The sequence below is a fragment of the Seriola lalandi genome, unplaced genomic scaffold, assembly GCF_002814215.2.
Source record: "Seriola lalandi dorsalis isolate HSWRI2012SDOR001 ecotype SW California unplaced genomic scaffold, Sedor1 jcf7180002054554, whole genome shotgun sequence".
In the NCBI taxonomy this organism is placed as follows: domain Eukaryota; kingdom Metazoa; phylum Chordata; class Actinopteri; order Carangiformes; family Carangidae; genus Seriola; species Seriola lalandi.
In genome coordinates this window covers 1,130,698-1,140,745 of record NW_019525107.1, presented here as the reverse complement: position 1 = coordinate 1,140,745, position 10,048 = coordinate 1,130,698, and the positions used below count along the sequence as shown (strand labels likewise).

At 42.9% G+C, this 10,048-nt stretch overlaps 1 pseudogene; it reads left to right on the top strand.

Annotated features, from left to right (window-relative positions):
* Positions 1–8,913: 8,913 nt before the first annotated feature.
* LOC147818600 (general transcription factor II-I repeat domain-containing protein 2B-like) lies at positions 8,914–9,676 on the top strand (annotated as a pseudogene).
* Positions 9,677–10,048: the final 372 nt, after the last annotated feature.

Genomic DNA, 10,048 nt, shown 5'->3' with positions numbered 1-10,048 from the left:
GGGTGGGGGTGGGGGTGGGGGGTATTTGCCAGGACATCACGAGGATCAGCACATGGCAGCGCAGAATCTGACCCTCAGGGACCCATTTGGTTTTTTTTTTTTTTCCCTTGAGGAGTTATTGCTGTTTTTGGAGTCTTTGAGCCAGCTGGATGCAGCCATCATAGAAGCATGACTGACATGTGACTAACAGGCTAACAGGCAGAAATATGGGGATAATATTGGTGACATTCAAAGCTCCACATTTTCATAAAATGCATGAATTCAAGAGCACTGCAAGAGTTGTTGCTGGTCCCAATAATAGTTCTGTTGGTGGCCTTAGTTTCCCTCTTCTGTCTCTCTGCCCAATGTGCTCCTTTATTCTGTATCCTTCTGTGCTGTGGCATGTCATAAAATATGCAGAATAATAAGGGATTGCTTTTCCTATAAAATGCATTAAAAAAAATAAGTGTTTTGTGAACCCTTCATTCATCTGTAGTCATTCTGCTTTGAATTTCCAAAGCTTTATTTCATTCTTCGCTTTGCTAAAGTAGTTAATTCTTCATTGTTTTTAGCTGACAATCAAGAGGAAGCTCATGAGAATGTAATGACATTATGCCATTAAAAGTGAGGTCATCTGGGCATCTCTTCCACTATAATTACATCAGTTTGTTAAGATAAAAATGTCAATAAACATTCCTTGAAGTTGAGAGGCTTTCCTGCTTTCCTTTTCATTGGTGAGATACCGGTGTAGAACAGGAATCTAAGTGCAGAGGGACTCTGCTGGAGGGGACATCAGCGATGATTGACCAATAGAGTAGAGGAAATGATGCCATTCCTTCATCTCTGCTTGATGACACTGCTGTTGCTTCTCCATTCAGTCTGATGGGCTCTTCTCCTCCCACATCATCCTGTTGACCTACCCATCTATCACCAGTCCTGCATCTAAATTCCTCCTCTGTTTCCTGCCATTCACCTTGTGCATGATGTTTCCTAACAGCCGGGCATCCACCATAACCCTGGTGTGCAGAAGTGTGCAGACAGACTCGGTGATGACCCCCAAACCCATGAAAGATAAATATGGCAATGTATTTATACTCATCCTTAACACTGTAGCTCGTGCTAATTTGATGCCCTACCGTGTTACATAAGACCGTGTGAAACAGGACTTGGCCGAGCGTTTCCTTATCATAATGGCGGGACAGCACCAGAGTCAACTTTCTCACCAAAGGAGCTGTGTGGAAAGAGAAACACAGGAAAACATAATGGAAGCAGCAATATGGTGTAACACAGCAGTCAGACCTCTAGCAGATTACTCTGGGGAGTTGATCAAAGAGAAGAGCATACCCAACACTCTCAGGTCTTGGGGAACTCAAATGTGAGAACAATGCAGATATACCATATTGAGAGGAAATCTAATGGTCCCAGGTTCAGTTAGAGTAAAGAACCTGATCCCACTTCACCAACAAACCTGCAGCGCGTAAAGACAGCTTTCAGACATGATGTCACAAAAACGTTACCTTGACACCAGTGACAAGTCCTACTGTACAAAATAAGACTGTCAGAGGAGACAGAAGCAAACAGGAAATATGACAGAGGCCTCGAGCTCTTTTGTTATTACATCATGTTCTGGGAAACCCAAAGAATGTTTCTGTGTAAACACAATTTTCACACAAAATTCTTGCTGGATACGTTCTGCAGGAAAAAATAAAGTGAATATTTGATACACAGTCTTGATAATCTTGTGTGGAGTCAAGAGGAATTTTCCCTCCCTCATTCATTTAGTTCTGATATGCATGACCTGCTCACGTTAATGATTGAGAGGTCTGCGTTGTACTTTCCACAACACAGAGCGCAGTGCCAAAATCCTCCCTTTCCCCTCTCCTCCCACCTTTAACTCGCCTTCATTCCCTCCGTTGCCTTGATCCCATACAGATGTTCTTCTTTAGCACTCCCCTCTGGTAGGAGCCTACTCCTATTGTTCATAAAAATCAGTCCCATGGTACCAGTCGACCCAGCCCAGTGCGCAAAGCACACACGTGCTGTGTGCAACAGCTTCGTGAGCATGACAGTCAAGCATACTTGGTCTTGGACACATATGATAAGATAAATATTACAAGGAAAAGGAAAGTTAGTCAATTTAGCAACACTTTTGTGGAAAATCCCAGCCAATGTCCTCTCTCACACTTCTCTCTCTTCCACTGTCTCTCTTTCTGTCTCTCCTTTGAATCTCCTCTTCGTCCCCTGCTTCATCGTGTCCTTTCCCTCGTTTTTTTTTTTTTTTTTTTTTGAAAAGGGCAAATTCTACAGGCCTGTAACTAGCCCTAATTGGCTCTGATTGGGTGGTTCAGTAGACATCTTGAAGTAATTTATGCTCAAGGTTGAGAGGGTTGTGAAGGTTAGGAGTGCTTTGGGTCTCAGAGATACTCAGTCACAACCCCAGGCGCTTTAAATCCCTGATCCAGATTTTCTTTCAGTGTGTTATGGGTCTATGCATATTGATGCAGTAGATGCATGAGAGAGCCCTCGCAGAGAATGAGACCAAAGCATTTAGTACTTCAAAAGGCATTTCACAGCTCATATTTCACTACCACCCATTTTTGATTTGTTACTCCACTTTTTTTGCAATTTTATTTCGCAATCACTTCTTAGTCCTTAATGTCCAAGTTATATAACAACTCTGATTTCTATTTGCTACAACAGAAAAAACAAAAACAAAGAGGGTACAGAAGGGGAAGAACAAGCAAGAATACCACCATATAATTTTCATCAACACTATTCCTGATTTGCAAAACAGTCCTTGTTTTGATGTGCAATAAATAACCTAACATTGAAACATGAGCTTTGAACTTGTTTGGTTAACTTTCACGGACTGTCCTTTCATCCATCACAACTAAGAGGAACCACAGAAAAACAAAACGCTGCTGTTTGCATGATGCCAGACGAGAGCACCCTCTCCCACTCCCACCCCCCACGCCATACTATTGGCATCCGGTGACTGTGTGTGTGTTCTGGCAGCACATGGCCAGATAAGCTCTGTGGGATTAATTCATTAAAGTGCTGGCTGCCCAGATAGCTCTCATTACATGTATCTGTTCGATTCATCTCTGGAGTACTTTCACATAAGTCAAACTGTCAGCAGTATAACAGTGGGCTTTCAGTGTAAAACCTGGTAATTCAAGACAGTTGTAAGATTTTTTTTATTTTTTTTGCCAAAGATTGGTATTGACTGATATTAAGGTCCCTTTGGATCCATTAAAATCTACATAAAGTTCAAATGTGTTGAAACAGATGTTCAACATTTTCTATCATTCATGATTTTTTTTTTTTTTCCACAAATTGAATTTCTGACTTTTCTTAACATGGAATTACATTGCTCAAGCCACAATTAACAGTTGTCTGAACAGTTGCAAGTTCCCGTTTTAAGTGGTTTCAGACTTCAGTGGTGTGCTTCATTTTTTTCTAAGGAAATTTGACCACAAAGCTGCTTCACACATGAACCATGAGATGGCACTATAAGACCAAGGATTTAAAAACCATCTCATGCCAGTCACAGGGAACAGGAGATTTCTGAATGACTCAACCCTGCACTCTTGTGGCAACAGGAAAAACTAAAGACCTCCTTTAAGAGTGTTACATTTACTCCATTCTTGCCACAGAAAACATGTGGAACCAACTAATGCCATGCCGTGAACCTGTCAACATGTCATAAACTGGGGTAAAGATGAGACCCTGAGGAAAGTATGAGAGCATGACAGATGGATGCCATACAGGAAAAAAAAAAACTGGGACCTTGAAGAAAACTGAACTAAGCCAAAGGGTTAAAGTAGATGGCAAATAAAAGAACAGTCTCAGACAAAATGCATCCAAGATCAGATCAGACAGCCTCCAGACTTTATGATGCAGGCTTTTTCATTCAATAACCCACTATAAAACATCTGGAATGTTTTTTTTTTGGTATGGTGATGAGTGGATGTGAGCCTGCATGCATGTGTGTATCTGTATGTTTTGAAGCAGAGAGCTACACACCTCACCCCAGTCGTTCTCTGAAGTGTTGCTCTGGGCTCGCCGGGAGACGCTCAGGTCCTGCACATCAAATATTAATGTCACAGAAACTCCTAAGCCTTAAATAATTCTCAAAGAAGTGTGCTGAAAGCGAAGGCTTGCTATCCCAGGCACGTTTCTATCTGGACAATGGGTTCAAGGGAGCACAAGGAGGGAGACAGAAAGTAGAGAGAGAGGGAGACGGTGAGTGGGAATTGGATCTATTGTATTGACCCCATAGCAGAAGGCTTGCTTTAAAAAGGTATAAACTGGATATACAGTGGGCGACAGGCAATGTTTGATGACAACAGATAATGGTTGAGGTAAAGAGTATTGTAAAAATGTAAACATTGCTTCGTAATGACAAATAAAGATGGAGGTCAGTGTGAAAACATCCCGATTAATAACCTTCTGGACATTTTAACAACCATGAAGGGTTTAGAATAAAACCATCATGACAATATAGGAAGGATATTATCTATTGATTTAGTGTACCAAGTCTTAATTTCAAGGTTGTTGAAAACCTTCTTTCATTCTTTCCGAGCAGGCCGGGCTCAGCGCCTTGTCAGTCTGTGTGATAACAACCATCACCTGATCTCATCTGATCTGACCCTGCTTCATCTAGACCTTTATTCCAACCAAAATTACACCATACCGGATGGATGATCTCGCACTCATTACCCCTCCATATCTGAGACTCTGACTGAACGAATCTGTCCCCTCTGGTGAGTGTGTGGCAGGTGGTGGTGTCGACTTGGCCCCCGCCACAGTCCTCGGCCCTGGTGCGCTGATAAGAGCTCGGCGTGGAAAATCAGACAGCGGCGCTCTGGCCTTTCAGAAGCGAGTAGGAGAAAATGAGCCATGAAGGAAATCGGAGGTGATTATCTTTATTATCAGCCAGGGGAGTAACCGTGGAAACGGCGACCTGTGGGTGGGAGAGAGCGATGCACAAGCTGTTCCAGCAGCCTGCCGATTGGCCCATACAAGCTCCAGTGGTAATTAACATCTGCATATGCAAACGAGTGCTCCAGCTAGGGAAATTTGGCAGGCTTTTCTCACCTGCACCCGGCGCCTGAAAGCAAGCAGGGTAGTTGAGTTTGTGTCACTGTGTGAGCGTGGGTACACGGGGTGCACAGAAATACACACAAACTCAAATTATATGTGTTCTGTGACTTCATATTCATGACACCACTCGGCTCCTGGGTGCACATGTGTGTTTTAATGTCCCTGTGCATTTGCATAGCTAAAAAAAAAAAGAAATTTTACTTACGCCTGCACTTTTTGGAAGCACAGTTGGTATGGGTGGAGCGGGGGCACTGGGTCGAATGGACGCCACCACCCACCTCTTTGTTTTTGCTGTGCAGTGCTAAAAGAGATGAGGCCTCACAACAGGAGGCTGTCAGCGGGCCTGCTGGGAGAGCCTCATTACCATCTCAGGGAGCAGGGACAAGTCGCGTCTGGAGACAGACGCTGATCGTCAGCCTCGCCTGCTGATAGGGACAGTCACAGTGCTCAGGAAAGTGGAAGAACTTGTTGTCAGCAAATGTCAGTGGGAAACTTTTTATACGCCTATGCATGGGTGAAGCAGTTAATTAATATCTGTACTGTTTCCCTTTTCATATGAACCTGTATGTTTGCACAATTCCCAGGGCTTGTCCTGCTGATTATGCACCTGTTTGTTCATGTGTGTGCTGTTTTCAAACTTCATACTATTTACTGTATGTGTGACTTGTGTGTGAGGATAACACATGTTACTGAATGAATCTCTGACCTGTGAATTATGCAGAGCACCCACCGACGTGGCCAGCGTGTACTGTAGCTGTGGAGTTCTAATGAGAGAGGGGCTAGCGGGCGGCAGGCAAGACGGGCTGCAGAGCACACACAGAATGACAGCTCCAACAGTGGGAAGCCAGACTATAAATAGAGCCTGTGCTGAGAGCTTATGACACCTGGATTTACATTCGTTCACAATTTCCCTCAGACCAACTTCCACTACCACCCGCATCTTTTTCTTGTGTTCTCCTCAGCTGCGATGCTGCTTCTTGTATCTCAGTTAAAATGACAGTATCTCTTGTTACTTTCACTTTCTCCTGCTCAGATGGTCAAGAATCTTGGATTGAATCGCTCCTCTCTTCCTCCGCCGGGTCTGCTTTCTCTTTTCCTTCCATTTCCGGTCACTCATTTCCTCTATAACTTCCAATCAGTTCAATTTAAACACCTGAAATTGACATTTTAAGCTAGCATTAATCATTTAAATCTCATTACATAGTTAGCATTTTACAACGGCATTAAATTGATATAAATACTCAGGATGGTCTCTTTTGAGGAGGAAATATACCTGCTTTCTAAAAGAGCTATTTGTAAGTTTTGTTATTGCTACATAGCTAACATTAGCATTAACAGCTGTTTACTCCCCAGTCTAGAAAAAAAGTTGCGAGTTCAGCATCAAACTTCTTTCCTTTACTCTGCAAGATCTGTCTCCAGCAGTGGAAAGCAACGGCAGTGTTAACACTGGTCTTTATCACGTCTTTTCTTCTACTAAAGTTAGCACACTAACCAGCTAGCCACAGCCCATGTCATCACTTGCCGATAGCGATTCATTGTAGCCTCAAATCGGCCCTGAAGTCATAGCCCTGCTAAGAGGGCATATTATAACCTCTTGTCTTGTAAATGCAACAATGGCCGACGCTCTTGTCAAGCGAAAATCACCACCAGCCGCTCCCAGCAAGAAACCATGTTTGGCGGTAAAGAAAACTTGCAAAATGCTCCTTTAAAATACAGTAAAGTTTAAGTTGAATCAAGTCTGATTTATGATCTCCAATCAGAGGGAATATCTACTACTTTTTACTGGCCAATACACTCGTGGTTACAACCAAATCCAAGCTTGATTTATGGTGATATAAGGTGTACTGTCATTACTATTTGTTATTTACAAGTATTTTATAGTATTCATAAAACCCCCCAAAACAAACAAACTTGCTGTCCAAAAACTACAGTCCTCATATTCATTATGATGAATATGGGTACTGGAGTTTTTTTTAAGTCAATCACAAATACACTGTTCTGTAGTACTACAAATGTGTATTATTAATCTGTGGCTGAAAATAGCACCCAACAAACATACTATATACTCCTATTTACTGTTTTGAATGATTTATGTCTTTAGCAAGAATGCATGGATCTGGGGCGTCGTGTGGCGTGGTGGTCTGGGCAGGCACCCATGTGTGGAGGCTGCAGTCCTCGCTGCAGTTGGCCCCGGTTCGGGTCCCGCGTCGGACGGCCTTTGCTGCGTGTCATTCCCCCTCTCTCTGCCTCCCCATTTCCTGTCTCTCTACTGTGCTGTCGGATGAAGGCATGGGAAAGCCCAAAAAATATACTTAAAAAAAAAAAAAAGGAATGCATGAATCCGAGTGCCACAGACAGGCTGGGGAAGTCAGAAAGTATTGAGAGACTGACTAAAGCACAGTTAGATTAAATCCTTAGATCATGGGATTTTTTTTAAGGTAAGAAAAATATAGAATAAAGAATATCATAGTCTTTATGACAGAACTCATGACTTGCATGGTAAGATATAAATGATAAATGGAGTGCAGGTACAATGTGGTGTGAAGCACCTTACAAAGCCCCACATTCACCCCTGTACTCATCAGGAGCAGCTCGGGGTTTTTACTTGCAGACAATAGAACAATATAACCTATGAGTGCTTGTCAAATACAAATGTACAACTCCGCAAATGCCAGAACTGATGGTAATCCCAAACCTTTGTTTATAATCAAATACATGGTTACAAAGTGAAAGGTGTGAGTTACAAATCCCCGATGCAGTGGTTTGCCTCACTACAACTCAGGATGATCTCAAAAGGATGCAGAGGGAAAACAACAACCTTTAACAACCATCAGGATCAGAATAGATAGATACTTGAATGAGAGGCACTGAAGTCCAACAAGGTGTCAGGGATTGTTCGATTGTGAAATTAATACCCGACTATTCTTCGAAATGGGGTTGAAGTCACCCCTGGCATCCTCTTTTGCCAACTCACATTAATTATTTCAGAATTTGCCTTGTAATCCAGGCTGAGAATCCTACCCAGAACGAATGGGATGTCAGCTTTATGCAACTACTTGTAAAGGCATTACAGGGCGTTAAGTCCCACGTGGATTTGAATTGGTCCCAGCAGTACAGGATTAGAAGCAGCGGGGATTAGACCTTCCCTCGAGGAAATACTGGGGAAGGGGAGGCTAAGGGACTCGGGATATAGAATACATATTGCTTGATATACTGGTTGCACCAGGAAGTTGAGCAACATTGTTTCTACCTCAGTAAACTGTGTAAGACTACATATTTTCATTAGTGTCATGTAGAATGACTGACCACTCCTTTCAATAACTGTATCAATAATAATTGTCTATTTCATACCTGGGCATAATACGGTCTGCGGGCTGGAACTGGCCTTCATGATGGTTCTACCTGGCCCAACAGGTATAAGACAAACCATTTTAATTATGAAGGTAAAAAAAATCCTTCTGGTTTTTAGCTCAGAAAACTACCAAAAGCAGCAAACCATTTTCTGATGGGGAATTTATCAGAGTGCCTGGTAGATGTGGCAATACTCTGCCCGGAGCCTTTTCAACAGCTGTCCCTCTGAAGGTGAATGGTTACAAGGTGGTTTGAGGACACTGTGGGAAATCAGGAGCTACAGCTGAAAGCAAGAGAGACAATTTCAACTTCTTTCTCCTTGGCCCTGGATGAGAGCTGTGATGAGCGGGACACAGCCCAGCTACTGATCTTCATAAAAGGAAGAACCAAAGACTTGGAAATAACATAGGACCTGCCTTCCATTCAATCAATGAAAGGGACAACAGCCGGTACCGATTTATCTGCTGAGGTAAATTCATGCATGAAAAAGGTAGGACCACAGTAGGAAAAGTCACAGCTGATGGGTGTCCTAATTTAACCAGGAGAAATGTTGGCCTTTTGAGGAGGATGCAGGACAAAGTTACTGAGATTAACCCTGAACAGAATCTATTATTTCTGCATTGCATTACTCATCAAGAGCTGCTAATCAATACTGAAAATAAACTGTGGTTGATGTTGTTACAAAAGTTGTAAACTTCATTAGGGCAAGAGCATTAAATCACAGGCAATTTGTTGCGCTGTTGGGGGAACATGAGACTGAACAGGCTGATCTGGGCTACCACACAGCTGTCAGGTGGCTCAGCCGGGGCACAATGCTCAAGAGAGTGTAGGCCCTGAAATCAGAGATCCAGGGGTTTTGTCAGATAAAGGGACAGAACATCCCTAGACAAACCAGTGCAGACTGGTTGGCTAGATGAACAGAATTCAAAATTGCAAGGACAGTGTCTCTCTGCACATAAGAAATACAACCTATGAAAGGCCTTGATGAAAAAGCCGTTGCTCCTCTCTCCACGGGTGGAGTGCAACACATTCACACGCCTTCCCACACTAGAAGAAAAGACTCCCATCTGCTCATCAACCCAACAGATATGCAGCCATGTTTTAAGTGTAGCATGGTGAGTTTTCCAAGCAATTTGAAGACTTCAAAGCACTGGAAACTGAAATGTTCACAATCTCCTCTCCTTTCACATGTGATGTGGTCAGTGCCCCCAGTGATGTACGACTTGAACTCATAGACTAGCTGTCTGATGGACTGCTGGCATAGCACCTCAGATCAGTACCATTACTGATGTTTTACCCATCTCTCAAAGTGGAGAACTTCCCACACATGTGGAGTAGCCTATAGCTCAGAGGATGCTGCTTCTCTTTGGATCAACATACATTATGTGAAAACATTCCCAGTAATGAAATTCAACAAGTCAAGATACAGATTCTCTCTCTGTGATCATCATCTGTCAGCTGTGCTGCATAAAGAAACACCAGCAATTACACCTGACATTGTGTCAAGCCCATCAGAGAGTTGAGTCCTCCCACTGAGTAAGTTGGTCAAACTGAACAGCGCACATTGGCTAACAGTCCTTGTCAAAAATACAGGATACAGGAAGCTGACTGG